The sequence below is a fragment of the Geotrypetes seraphini genome, chromosome 7 (genome assembly GCF_902459505.1).
Source record: "Geotrypetes seraphini chromosome 7, aGeoSer1.1, whole genome shotgun sequence".
Taxonomy (NCBI): Eukaryota; Metazoa; Chordata; class Amphibia; order Gymnophiona; family Dermophiidae; genus Geotrypetes; species Geotrypetes seraphini.
Window position 1 is genome coordinate 92110245 of NC_047090.1, and position 11916 is coordinate 92122160.

The 11916-nt window shown below is 43.3% G+C and overlaps 1 protein-coding gene across 3 annotated transcripts in view; it reads right to left on the reverse strand.

The window, feature by feature from the left end:
• ARHGAP5 (Rho GTPase activating protein 5) overlaps positions 1–8016 on the reverse strand; it is a 159406-nt gene extending 151390 nt beyond the window's left edge. For 2 of the 3 annotated variants that reach the window (XM_033951187.1, XM_033951186.1), the window contains exon 1: positions 7221–8014. The gene's annotated coding sequence lies outside the window, so the exon portion shown is untranslated. Of the gene's footprint in view, positions 1–7220 lie in introns of all 3 variants that reach the window. The other variant, XR_004540060.1, reaches the window with a different exon arrangement.
• Positions 8017–11916: the final 3900 nt, after the last annotated feature.

Below are 11916 nucleotides of genomic sequence, written 5' to 3' on the forward strand. Positions count from 1 at the left end.
GCTGCAGAGGAAAGGCACAACGGGATGGGTGAGAGGGGAGGAAAGATGTTGCATATGGGGGGAGAGAAAGGAAAGAAGAAGAATTGGGGTGAAGGAGAGGAAGGAAGAGATGATCATGTACATGAAAAAAATAAGCCCTACCCAAAAATAAGCCCTAGTGCATTTTTTGGGCCCCAAATGAATATTAGACACTGTCTTATTTTTGGGGAAACACGATAAAATATGCATTAGCAAAATTTCAAATGACACCATCCCATTCATTGCAAGTGTTCTGGAACATTAATATTATCTTGCCCTTCAAGTATCCAGCCTCCAATCTGGTCCATATTTTAGCCTGCTTCTATGACAATTCTTGGTGGATTGTCACATATGTGAGATCTCAATTGAGGAACATAATGCCTTGGTCAACCTTTTGAACCCCGATTGTCCTGCCAAATAATTTTATTAGTCAGCAACGAGAAAAACACCAACAAATTCCACAAGAATCCAGATAAAAACAAAAAAACTGTGGATACGAGGTACCGTATTTTTCGCTCCATAAGCCCAAAAAGGGGGTGGAAATAAAGGTGCATCTTATGGAGCGAATACCCACCCACCCCCCCCATGTTACCTTATTTAGCAAATACCCACCCACCCCCCACGTTACCTTATTTAGTCCCTCCAGCTGACTTCCGAACTAACTGCAGCAGCGTCAGAGCGGGTAATAGGCAGGTGGAGCTTTTCACGCTACTGCCTTGTCCCGTGTCACTGCATGAATGGATGCCTCAGTTCCTCCGGCGGTCCTGCCCTTCCCTCCGGCTGACTCCCGAACTAGCTGCAATAGCGTCAGAACGGGAAAAAGGCAGGTGCGAGATTTTCACCCAACTGCCTTCTCCCGTGTCACTACGCGAATGGCTGTCTCAGTTCCTCCAGCGGTCCGGCAGTACTGCCCTTCCCTCCAGCTGACTCCTGATCTAGCTGCAGCAGCATCAGAGCGGGAAAAAGGCAGGCGCAAGCTTTTCGTGCTGCCTTGTTCCACATGGCTGCCTCAATTCTCGTGATGGCAGCCATTCACTCAGCGACATGGGACAAGGCAGGAGCGCAAAAAGCTCACGCCTGCCTTTTTCCCGTTCTGACGCTGCTGTAGTTAGTTTGGGAGTCAGCCAGAAGGAAGGAAAGGACCGCCAGAGGAACTAAAATAAGGTACGGGGGGATACGGGGGCCCTGCCTGCCTTCCTCAGGGATGGGGTGCCTTGCCTGCTTGCCTCGGGGTGAGGGGCCCTGCCTGTCACTAGGCCACTAGGCCTGCCTGCCTGCCACTAGGCCTGCCTGCCTGCCTGTCACTAGGCCACTAGGCCTGCCTGCCTGTCACTAGGCCTACCTGCCTGTCACTAGGCCGGCCTGCCCTGTTCCTGCCTACCACTAGACCACAAGAAGGGGACAGGGTAGAGAGCCTGGCAGGGAGGGGGGACAGGGTGCAGAGCCTGGCAGGGAGAATTTGGTTCAGAATGGTTTTTTTTCTTGTTTTCCTCCTCTAAATCTAGGGTGCGTCTTATGGTCAAGTGCGTCTTATGGAGCAAAAAATATGGTACTTAATGTCAAAGTTTATTATAATACTCCAAATGGTGCAGGTAGTAATAATCCATTAAACACACATCGATAAATGGTGGTGCGGACCCAACACAGTTGGTGTTTCGGGGTGAACGACTTCTTCAGGGGTCCAAACGTAGATAACTACTTAACTTAATTATGCTTTAAAGCATACAATGATGTGTGATTAGGAAAAAAAAAGCCAATATGGAATGGAACAAGGAAATCTCCTCTTGTGAAAGTAGAAAAAAAAACTTTCGCAAGAGTTTTCCTTGTTCCATTCCATATTGGCATTTTTTCCTAATCACACACCATTGTATGCTTTAAAGCAGGGGTGTCCAACCTGCGGCACCATGAAGTATTTTGTGCGGACCCAGTTGAGGGCGATGCAGTGTTTTCCTCTCCTGCCCCCGGGTGTTTACCGTCTTGTCGGCATCCTCCTCTGTCTTTCTGCGTTTGCGCAGCCCCAGAAAAAAATTTTTTGGCCAATGCGGCCCAGGGAAGCCAAAAGGTTGGCCACCCCTGCTTTAAAGCATAATTAAGTTGAATGGTTATCAGCATTTGGACCTTTGAAGAACCGAAATATGAACTGTGTTGGATCCGTACAACCATTTATTGATGTGTGTTGTATGGATTACTACCTGCACCATTATTATAATAAACTTTGACATCAAGTATCTCATATCATAGTTTGTTTGTTTTTTTGTTTTACATCATTTTATTGGCCACCTGTTGGGTTCCAGAAGAGCATATTATTGCCACCTTTGATGAACCCACAACATTATCATCAGGCAGGCAGTATACTTAGTCACAAGCCACTCTGTCAACCAATGAAGGGATGTTCAAAAGCATTTGCAAGTCAAGAAAATAAAATCTGCAATTTAAGCAATTCTGTTATACTCCGCCTTTTCTTGTTTTGTGCTTAAACAAAGCTTCACAACCCATGGCTGCTACTTTGCCTGGCTATCGGGAGTGGCCCCTAGGTGATGGGGTTGCCAATTTTGCTGAATTAGCAGTGATTCAGCCACCACTGACCAATGCAAGGTAATTAACATACCACAGTTTTGCAACAACTTTGATTACTAATTTATGAAAATACATCTGAGCAAAGATGTGTCATAAGCTTAAAGCATGGTAAGCACAACAAGCTTAGATGCATTGTAAAATGTCACATCTCTAGCTCATTTGCATGTTACACAATAGGGTGCTAAAGATGGCTCTGTATAACAAATGATGCATGTCTTTTGGACCTTAATTCTGACTGGCTAGGTCTAAGATGAAACAGGGTCACTTTTGCAGCAAAAAAGATGCTCTTTCAAATGACAAAGAAAAAAAAATAAAAACTACATAATAGCGATATTTGCACCCCAAAAATAGCAAACATTTTCATAAAAAGTGGTATCAAATCTTTAGATCTTTATGTCTTTCTTTCCCTAAGTGCAAATCCTAGACGTACATCATGGGCCATGACTACTGGTCCAGTTATGGCCTGAATCAAAGTATATAGGTCAGTAGCAATGAGGAGTTAAAGTAGGCCTTAAGGACCCGATTCTAATAACTGCACCCTACCGCCACCTAATTGTTTTAATTGGTTCAATCAGCACAGTAATTGACTGTGCTGATTTAAAACTAATTAAAACAGTTTTTAAAAATGAAGGCGCCCACAGGTACCTCCAAAAACGGTGTCATTGTCCTGACTAAGGAAGTGCCTTGTGGCGAGCCTATGGCCACTATAGGCGTTGTTAATGCCAGTAGTCATATTAGACACCACTAGGCATCTCTGTAGATGCAATTCTCGTGAAAGTTAGGCGCTAGAAATGTAGGCCTTTCAAAACCCTGGCCTACATTTCACGCATGATTGACACATGATCTCCATCGCTTTTGTAGATGGCCACCAATTATTGCATCATTTGGAGAATCTGGCCCTAAATTTCTTATTGTAACATTTTTCACATAGTTTGGTGACCCATTAAAAGGAAAGGAAACTCATGTTAGGTCCAAACTTTACACAGAAACTTAATACCAAGGAGTGTCCTAATCCCAAAAATTTCAGGACCCTGACAGGTTCTATTGGGCTGCAGCACCTAGACAAAGTGGCTGTTTTGTTTTATGTGGAGCGTGGTACTCTCAAAGTGACCTCCATTCAGCTGCCTTTACATCTAGAACCAATAGAAATCTAGCCAAAAAATTTTGCATGATTTTGTTTGAGACCCTAGTGAACATCTACACTAAATTTTATTCAATTTGAAGGTCGAGTGTGGATGATTTTCAAAATTGATCCATTTGACATGGACTAACCCATATACATAGTTCTGCACTTGACTTTTAGGTAACTGGAAGCATTTCATTACTTAGACCTCTCTGCTACACATGGGAGATCCTTCATTTGTACTTAGAAGGGTTATGTATACTGTTAACTTAAGTCTACCAACCATGTCCAGAATTAACTACAGGGATGAGGTGCTCCTCAAAGCACATGGAAGACATCAAAAATTAATTTGACAGCCAAAACACAACATATGCGTACAATTTCCAGCCTCTATGCATCTTAGAAAACTTGAATTATACATCAATCCTTCAAGAATGTGATCCACTATTAGCCAGATTTAGTATCTTCCATAAAACATTTTATACAACACTTGCAAACTGAACAAAATCTTCTCACCAATAGCGGTTAACAGAGGAGAATTGCACTTTGGTTAGAATAGCTTACTCTTTTTCAGTGATCAGCTCTTAAAACACATACATTTAGTAGTGCTATGGGAATAAATAATAATGGTAAGTACTACCAGCCCTGGTAGTAGATTTCTGCAACCAACCAAAGCTTACATTAATAGCATCCTTCCCATAACATTTAAAGCAATGACAGAAAGTACTGTATGTAGACAAAAAAAGAAAGTAAAGATTTCAAGATATAAAACAGGAGAAACAAATCCACAACCTCAAAGACGTGAGACTAGGAGTGGGAAATTATAAAATGTGCTTTTTATTTATCCAATAAATAACTCAAAAACTCAATGAATGACTCGACATGTACATGTTTCGGCCAAACAGGCTTACCTCAGGAGTCTGATGAGTCTTCAAGCACAAAGATATATTAATCCAAGTGCTGATGCATGGACGCTGAAATACAACTACTAGCAATCAAATACAAACATTGCAGCTCTCAGAGCTACATCAATTAGAGTCGACTCTAATTGATGTAGCTCTGAGAGCTGCAACATTTGTATTTGATTACTAGCAGTTGTATATCAGCGTCCATGTATCAAGCAATTGGATAAATATATCTTTGTGCTTGAAGACTCATCAGACTCCTGAAGCAGGCCTGTTTGGCCGAAACATGTACATGTCGAGTCATTCATTGCATTTTTGCGCCATCTATTGGATAAATAAAAAGCACATTTTATAATCAAATTGTGTCCACCATTTTTTAGGATATTTCCACTCCTAGTCTCACGGACAAGATTCACTCCAAACCATGCCATCATTATTATAGCATATACAGTACTCCCCCGCGAAGTCGCAGTTCAGAGGCCCCAGTCATTCACGTTTTTTCCCTCCGTCAGCCACTTGCACAACCCAGGATCCTGCCATGCGCATCCTCCGGCCCCGCGACATCACCGATCCACTCTGCCTGACCTGTGATCCCAGCCTGGGCCAGAGCCACAAGCACCACAGTTCACATTGGCACTCGCAGCAGCTGTCGCCACCCCTGCAGCAGTCTCCCGCTTCCGATTCCCGCTCCTGTTCTGCATCCAATAATTGCGGTTTTTCACAATTCACAATCACTCCAGGAACATAACCCCTGTGAATTTTGGGGGTGTACTGTATACAACATTTTTCAGAGTTCTAACACTATTATAAGAAAGAAGAGTTCTATAAATATATGAGAAAAATGCAGTATAGGAATCCTAATTCACATTTTACTTACTAGCAAAATTACAACTATCAAGTTGAAGTGTTTCAATACACTAGTATTCTGGTCAATGACATAAAAAAGTGGAAAAACATAGATTTTCTTCTAAACACCAATTCTTCGTTTAGTATTTCTCAACTGTATAACAAAACAGAAGATTGCATATATCCTCTAAATTCACAAAAAAATCTATAGTTTATTCAATTATAATCAAAATAAGCATTATACTAATCAAGTAAATCTAAGCTTCAATGTATATATCTTCCAAATAAATTCTTGAAAGTAATAAAAGTGTTTAACAATTAGTGGATATGCCTTTATTAGTTTTTACCGTATAAAGCTCTGGAAAGAAAGATTTTGCTTTTTAAAAGGATCTAATCTGGCCCACCTCCGGTAATTTCTATCATCCCTGTGTGATCCATTTACGGTAATTTCTCAGGTAAACAAATCATGTGTCAAGCTTCTGTCTACAGCTAAGAGGTACATACGTATGTAACAGAAAGTAAAAAGTTTCAGTAAAGCTATTAAAACAGTCGTCAGCTGTACCACCAGATTATTTTCTAATAACTAGTTTGATATTAATGAACTATTTTGTCACATTAAAAAAAAAAACGTAGCCAAGAAGTAAACTTTATCAAACTTCTTTCTAACCGTCACACATACACACAACAAAACTCTTGATACGAAGTCATAAAGAACAGGCTCAGAATACATAATGCAATGAAAAAATAAAAACGCTCCTTTCACTTAAGAAATATTTGGTATGGTCAGGTCCAAATTGCAAATCACTCACTCACCCCTACCCACCTCTAAGCCTCAGAATCGAGAGGAAACGAAGTTTTAATTTTCGATTGAATAATTTAACTGAAAATACAAACCAAAAAAAAAACACATCTAGATATAATCAACTTTAATGCATTTATTAATAAATAAACAACCTATACCAAGAGTATAGAATGGAGAGAAAAAAATGGGCTTTTGCCTGTGACACTATCACTTCACTGCCGCAAAAAAACAAATCCTAACCAAAAATGTCCAACAGCTGTGCGCTATTTCCGGGTTTCCAGGGAATCCCTACGAAACACTTACATTTTACTGGGGTGTTTATTTTTGTTTGTAACATATATGGATTTTTAATTCTTCTCGCTGGATGAGTTTATTAAAGAAAAAAAAAAAGCTGAGAAGTAAAGTAGTAGAATAGAACAAAACTACCCAGTGATGAAAAAAATCAAACCTTAACAGTTCTCTTTAAAAATCAAGGGCTAAACTTTTCTCCAGAGTTAATATTTTTTAAAATGGTCGTGTTTAGGAAAAAAACCCCAAAACATAGCAATAATGAACTGAGCAAAATGTCAATTTCAAAATAAATCATTCATATCCCTGGCCCACCAAAGCACGTATTTACATATGCATGCTAAATGCATTTGTTTAAGCTGGTGGTAAATTGAATCGGGTTACTCCCAGACGTTTCCAGAGGCCTCATCTTCTTTTTTTTTTTTTCTCACCTGTTTTGAGGGGAGGCCTGTGAGAACAGAAATTAGCCAGGGGACATTTCCGGCTGCTAAGCATAAAAGCAAAGCGAGGAGACCAGACACTTCATAAATCTGTGCCCGGAAGAACCGAAACGGCTATCTTCCCAAACCCAGCTTCAGCACACACCCGGGTTGCTAGAACTCAGCAGTTTCAATTTTTTCCCCTGTTCCTGTAAAAAAAAAAACACACATTTCTTCCCTACCTAACATGGTGGTTGTCGGCAGCAGTGAGGCCAGCATTCCAAGAGCAGGAGGAGGCGGCGGGGGGATTTAATCTCTCCCTTCCCCCTTCTCTTTCCACGCCTTATGCCAGTTATGGGGTTTTCTTGGGGGGTAATTTGTTCTTCTTTCTTCCTCTACCTCACATAGCTTCTCTTTCTTTCCACCCCTCTATTCCCGCCCTTCCTTTCGCCGGCTATGCGAGCAAACGATACAGGAAAAAAAAATGATCAGAAGGAAGAGCCGTGTTCTCGCTTCAACTTTCACCTCCCGTCTGAAAGGAGAGTCGTGTTGCTGGAGAAAGGGCAGGAGATGGGTAGACTATTCTCTCAATCGTTTCTCCTCTTTTTTTTTTTTTATTCTTTTATTTTATTTTTTTATATTTCCAATTACTGCGAAAATTCGGAGGACAGAGTGCTTGGTCTCCCCTCTCTAGAGTGTTGGCACCGGCTGTTGCTGCTGCTGTTATCGCCGTCCTTGGTGCATCGCTGGCTCCCCCACCTGGTCCGCAATCCTGATTCAGTAATGGCGCCCGATCCCAGTCATCCTCGCTCGCGCGATCCTCACTGCGCGGGCAGAGGGGGAAGGGAACGGGGAAAGTGCGGCATGCCCGGCGCAGCGCGCGACCGCAAGCAGTAGTAGGGTCGACGGGCGGACGCGCGTGCACGCTGGCATTTGTGGTGGAAGGCTGGCTTCAGACGTCAGTTAAACATAACAGTAGTAGTCACCTCAGTTATATAAAGTAGATAACGTTTTTAAACCAGTAAGTTGGTTTTCTGAGGGTTTTCTTTTTTTTTTTTTTTTTAATATGTAAAGAGGTGGAGCTGGGAGGAAGGAAAGGAGGCTTGGAACGCTTCTGCTATGACGTGTTCTCTTTGCGTACCTTTCTGCTGATCACTCTCTCTACTAGTTCATCAATCTTTGTGAAAGCGTTTGCATTCTTTTTGTGTGAAATATTTAGTTTTCAGTAATTTTACAGTATATTCACAGGATACTCTCTTCGAAATGCATTAATTAACTGAATTAATTGAAAATAAGTTATTGTCGCTGGAGAGTTCTACTGTATCCTTTCTGCTCGCTCATCCCGTTGTGCATCGCAGAAGCTCCTGTGCTGTCCTATTAATCATTTTAAAGGTGCAAGGATTAGGCTAGAAGGATTGGAATAGCATAGTACATGAGCCCCCCCCCCCTCATTGTTCCTTCTTAAGAAACTGTCTTTAATGGTAACTAGTTTCCATTTGTTGACGTTTAAAGTTTTCATGACTTGGTAAGTCATTTTCCTTATTTTCTTCTCTTCCCACTTCCCCAGCCACCCAACCCCAGCAGTCTGGGTAATTAATTTTGCCTATCTTTTGTTCTGGAAGGAAATAACGTAAGGGAGTTGAGGAAGACTTGGAAATAGCTAATCTTTTCTTTTTGACTATGTTTAGTAGTTATTGACACAGCCCTGGGGGGGAAAAAACTATACCTTGGCAGAGCTGCCTAGGAGGGAGGTCTCAATACTGCAGCAGCAGGGCAGAAATGAAATATAAGGCCCTTAACTCCACCCCCCCAAAAAAAAAATTGCAGTTTAAATCCCTTAAGAGGCTCACACAAAAGTGCAGAACAATGGGCATCAATGCAGGCTTTGTTCAGACTTGCAGACTTTTTTTTTTTCTTACTGTCATCTACAGGCTACACAGGGGCTTCTTTCTCATTTTAAAAGTAGCCAAAAACTGGTAATATGAAAAAATGCTGAAGAAATCCTCTCCTCAAAGCCCGACTGCCACCTCCAACCTGGGGGGAGGTGTTTTTGACATTAAAGTTAGTGTTTGTTTCTGTGCTGTCTTCTAAGCCAGTGGTTCCCAACCCTGTCCTGGAGGACCACTAGGCCAATCGGGTTTTCAGGCTAGCCCTAATGAATATGCATGGAGCATATTTGCATGCCTATCACGTCCATTAAATGCAAATCTCTCTTATGCATATTCATTAGGGCTAGCCTGAAAACCTGAGTGGGCTGGTGGTCCTCCAGGACAGGGTTGGGAACCACTGTTCTAAGCATTGGTGTGCCTACATAATTACCCTGATTTGAATCTTTCAGTGCATTTAAACATAGGGCCAGCTCTACCGATGTACTAGGTGAGGCCCTGGACCAGGGTGCCAGTCTTAAAGGACACCAAAATACTAGTCTGGCCCACCTTTAAACTTCCAGAGAAATAGATGCTGGACTAGGATTTTGGTACCCATTATCAGTGCCCTGAGCCAGTGCCTCACCTGGTCCAGCAGGAAGGGGAAACTTGAGAGAAAGGGGGCAATATCAGATTATGGAAGAGAGCTACCAGATTTTGGGGATAGGGATGCGATTGCAAAAGTTGGCTCAGGGTGCCACAGCCCCTTGAGCTGGCTCTGTTTAAATACAATTTGTGCTAATTTTCAGTGCATAGAGAGCCGTATTCCAGTCGGGTTTTCAGGATTTCCCCAATGAATATGCATTGAAAGCAGTGCATGCAAATAGATCTCATGCATATTCATTGGGGAAATCCTGAAAACCCGACTGGAATACGGCTGTCGAGGACCAGAGTTCCCTACCCCTGGCATAGAGTAAGGTTTTGTGCATGCTGCACACATTAACATGCACACAGTTCTGGTGTTAAATGCTCCTAGAGCCAAAATTAGGTTTTGAGCATCTGGACCTTTATCTTCCTTCACCACAGGTCTCCATGTAGATTTTAAGCTCTTTTGGGCACATACTTAACAAAATGCATATACCAGGGGTCTCAAAGTCCCTCCTCGAGGGCCGCAATCCAGTCGGGTTTTCAGGATTTCCACAATGAATATGCATTGAAAGCAGTATATGCAAATAGATCTCATGCATATTCATTGGGGAAATCCTGAAAACCCGACTGGATTGTGGCCCTCGAGGAGGGACTTTGAGACCCCTGGCATATACAGTACTTAATTGTTCTTATGAAAATTCTCATGTATCCAGTATTATTCATGAAAACAGGATGATTATTTTTAGAGTAAGGAATAAAATATGTTTAGTAGGTAGGCTGTAGGGAGAAGAGGAGCCAATTCTACAAGCAGCTTTAGCTAACATAGAAACGTGATGGCAGATAAAGGCCAAATGGCCCATCTAGTCTGTCCATCTGCAGTAACCATTATCTCTTTCTCTCTCTGAGAGATCCCACGTCTTCTTGAATTCAGACACAGTCTCTATCTCCACCACTAACGGGAGCTACAGGGAGGCAAGTGAGGCAGTAAGATGAGGGAGTCATTCTGAGGCCCAGATTCACAAAACATGAACGCCATCCCTAAACTGTTTTCCGGCGGTTTAGCCTGTACACAGTTTAGTGGTGGATTATCAAAATGGATTTTCTCTGTCTTTAGCGAGGTTTCTAGCAGTCTCTGACACTGACATGCAAATGGGCTCTCCAACACTGAAATGAGCCCTCCGGTGGATTCTTTAAAAATGCTGAGCCATTTTCAAAAAGCGGCGTCTGCGTTTGGCAACAAAAATAAGTGACGGGTCCAGGGGTGCCGGTCAGTGCCAGAGACTGCTAGAAAGCCCTTGTGTTGTGATGCAATGGGAGAGATGCCCATTCTCTCCGCTACATCATAACACCCCTTCCCTGCAGCGGCAGAGGTGAACTCCCCCCCCCCCCAGAACACCCCCCAGACCCCCCATACCTGCAGTGGGAGAGATACCCATACTCTCCCGCTGCCTTAAAATCCCAACAGTGACCCCCACTGCAGCAGAAGAGATGCCCACACTCTCCTACTGCCTTAAAATTCCGCTGCAACCCCTGCAGCAGGAGAGAAGCCCACTCTCCTCCGCTGGCAAGTGACCCCCCGCCCTGTATCCACTGCCCCACCTCCCCTTTACCTCAAAATAGATGACCCAGAGGAATGTGGACTTTCTCCTCCCAGCTGCCTGCATCATCTAAAATGGGCCTTCCCCTCCCCGGTGCATCTTGGAATGGGGAGAGCCCTTATACAACCTGGGCCACTGAGAGCCTCAGGCCCTTCCCCAATGCATCCCAAGATGTACCAGGGAGGGGAAGGCCCATTTTAGACAACACAGGCAGCTGGAAGGAGGGAGTCCGCGTCATTCCAGGTTATCTATTTTGAGGTAAGGGGGCGGGGGCAGCAAAGATGGAGGAGAGGGGTCACTTGCCAGCGGGGGAGAGTGGGCATTTCTCCCGTTGCAGGGGGGGGTCGGGTTGAGGTGGGGACTTTAGGGCAGCAGGAGAGTGTGGGCATCTCTCCTGTTTCAGAGGGTGGGGGTGCGCGCGGCTGGGATATCAGGGCAGCAAGAGAGCGTGGGCATCTCTCCCACTGCTGTGGGGGGAAGGGGTTGTTGGTTGACAGAGGGAGAGATTGAATATCTCCCACTGTTCTGTTTTGGGGGGATTCTTGACACCCTTTTTCTGCGCATGTGCCCATTGCTATCACCAGCAAATTTAGCAAATCTTCGCTGTTGTCCACCAACCTCATTTGCATACATGATTTTTTGAGAATGTCTCGCTTTTTTAGATTCGCTATCAAAACGGCTGCGTTAGCAGACTCACTTTTTAACACGGGTTTTTGAGAATCCTGGCTTGAGGGTGGAGGAACCCCTTCAGAATTTTCTGGGCTTCTCTGATTTTCCACAGGCTGTTTTATAGTTCAGTTTATTTGATATACCGCCAATATAAAACC